This window comes from Mirounga leonina, unplaced genomic scaffold (assembly GCF_011800145.1).
Source record: "Mirounga leonina isolate KUSES-001 unplaced genomic scaffold, KU_Mleo_1.0 Mir_376, whole genome shotgun sequence".
Classification (NCBI taxonomy): Eukaryota; Metazoa; Chordata; class Mammalia; order Carnivora; family Phocidae; genus Mirounga; species Mirounga leonina.
The window spans coordinates 10,202,607-10,205,641 of NW_023270718.1; positions in this window are offsets into that span (position 1 = coordinate 10,202,607).

Consider the following 3,035-nt stretch of genomic DNA (forward strand, 5'->3'; position numbering starts at 1 on the left):
CCCCGCCAATGCCCCGCACAGATCCCTGCAGAGACCCCCGCAAGCCCCGCCGATACCCGGTACAGACCCCTGGCAGACCCCACAGCAGCAGCACAATCCCCGAACAGACCCCCCCACCCAGAAGACCCCGCCAGCGCCCGGCACAGACCCCGCAGCACCCTGCAGTGCTCCGCAAGCCGCTCCGCAGACCCCTGCCACGCTGGGCAGCAGGCCACCGACCCGCAGATGACACCAGGGAGGGGATCGGTAGCTCGGGACAACAGTGAGGGGCAGCTGTCTGGGACCAGGAAAGACCAAGGACTACCAGAGTTAGGTAAACACATAAGTTGTTCAAGTTTGTAGGAATGAGCTGGTAAGTGTTTTCATTTGTTTGTTTGTTAAGGATGAACCCATCTACAGGTAAAACTTGCGCAAAAGAATACAAGAAATCCTTAACTGGTTACCTGGAGGGAAAAGGAATGGAGGGGGGCAGGGGAGGAGGATGAAGGAAGGGTTTTTTTTCCCTTCTCCAACCCATACTGTTTGAATATCCTTGATAGAAATATGAATTTCTTTTCTAGCAATAAAATCAATGAATTATATGAAATTCACTAATGTACCCTTTGATCCAACCATTCTCTCAAAAGACTAAAGCAAAGAAGATAAGCAACGATGTATGAAAGATGATAAGCAAGCATATTCATGGAGCATCATTTTTTATCAGAAAAGTGTACTCTGCCGAAGAATTGTATTCTGGTAAATCCATACATTGCAATTTTATGTGGCCAATAAAAATGTAGGATTTTAATTTTAAAGGTAAAAATTCATGATAATTATAATAAGCAGGTTACCTACAAGCACATAGAATATGATGCCCAAAATTAAATTTTCTATTTATACTTAGTAAGTATAAATAGAAATCAGTGGTTGCTTTGTTACATTAAGAAGCTACTGGCTTGGGATGGGGGATGTTTTAAACTCCCCATGTCTTCAACAGTCTCTCCACAGACAGCCACGCCACAGTAAACATAAAAACTGAATGAAAACACTGTGTTTGCTATGCACCTTTGAAACATATTCCCGAGTAACCTCTACAGAAATTCTAGTGGCACCACTGCAAGTGAATGTGGTACTACCCTTAGGTCAGAGGTTTTCACACCTGGTTACCCATTAGGATCACCTGGGGAGCTGTTTAACACTGTAGCTGTTTTGGAGCTTCCGAGGTGATGCTAATGTCTGGTTAAGGTTTTGGAGGTGATTTTAACACATTCTACGGACCCCATCCTCTCTCTCCTCAAAGGCCTCTATCTGCAATACAAGCGTCTCTCTGCATCCTGGACCCTTCATTTCCTTCAGATACCACATGCCCTCTGAGCTCCTCCACCTACTACCCCTTTCCTCAGCACTCCCCCAAAACCTCTCTTGATTGAGTGGTCTTCTGTCACTAACTCAAAGGCCTTACTGCACATTCTCTCCCTCTACTATGCCATACGAGCTTCCATCCCGTCCACACCAAAGAAATTGCTGAGCAATTCCCTATGCAGCTAGGAGACTTGATCTTAATCTCACTTGATCTTTCAGTAACATTCAACATCCTCATTAAAAGAAACAATAACAAAAACACACACTATCTTATTTTTGGTGACACTGTACCACCCTGATTTTCAACAGCCTCTTCTCCATCATCTTAGCTGGCTTTTGCTCTGTTCAACCTATAAAAGCTCAGAACTCAGTCACTAGACTTCTCCATCAACATCCACTCCCTAGGCAGCAATTTCAGCTAGTGGCATGGTTTAAATATCACCTAGATGCCAAGAGCTCCCACATTTAAATCCCCTGCCACAGAACTTTCCACAGATGCTCAATCTCCTATATCTGTCTCAACAGCTGACTGCTCCACCTGGATATCTAATAGGAACTGAAGGCATTTAAAACAAATATTTAGTTTTCCTTTTCCTCATTCTATAATTCTATATATTTCTATAAACAGCACCAGTTGTGGTAGCCAAAAATCTCACAGTTGTTCTTGAGTCTTTTTTCCTTAATATTAGTCATCATCTAATTCATCAGCAAGTCCTGCTGACCCTACTTCCAAGCCATCTCAAATCTGTCCAATGTTTTCCCTCTTCGTGACAATCCTAATTACCATGAATTCCCCTGGTCATTAGCCTACCCACTTGGATCACCTGCTTCCACTCCAAACTCTTCCCTCCCAATATTCTCTACATAACATCCAGGGTGATCTTTAAAGGCGAATAAGATGTCATGTTCTGGCTTGAATTACCTCCTATGTCTTACCCCAGTCGCACTTAAATGTAAGTCTAAAATATGTACCATAAACAAGTTAAAAGAAAAGCCATCAACATCCTTTGCTATGGAAGTGTTAAATACCGATGCTATAAATTTAACAATCTCTTCCTTCGTATTTCTGCTTTTTTATACCTTAAGAAATCCCTCCCCACACTGAAGTCATAAAGATATTCTAATAACCTGAAGTCTTTGTTTAATTTTCTGTATGTTTTGTGATAGGGATCTAATTTTTCTCCTGGCATGTTTTTGTAGACGGGTAGGCCTGTTCCTAAACTCTCTAGTCTGTCCCACTGGCCCATTTGTCTATCTCTGTGTGTTAACACATCATAGTAATTACTATAGCTTTCAATATCTTGATATCTGAAAGGGCATCTGCCCTGCCTTGCTTTTCAAAAGTGTCTTTGACTATTCTTAGCCCTCCATCTTCAAATGACTTTTAGAATTAGCTTGTCAAGTTTGATGAAATACACTATTGTAAGGGTGCCTAGCTGGCTCAGTCAGTGGAGCATGCAATTCTTGATCACTCAGGGTTACGAGTTCGAGCCCCATGTTGGCTACAGATATTACTTAAAAAAAAAAAAAAAAACCTGAAAAAAATATATCCTATTGAAATTTCAATTTGATTTTAGGAGGTCTTTTTCCCTATTACTCAGCTTATCGGTTATTTTGGGGTTACAATGTGGTATAGCTTTTTTTTTTTTTTTAGTAATTTCAGGTTTATAGGAAAGTTGCAGATAAAGATTCCT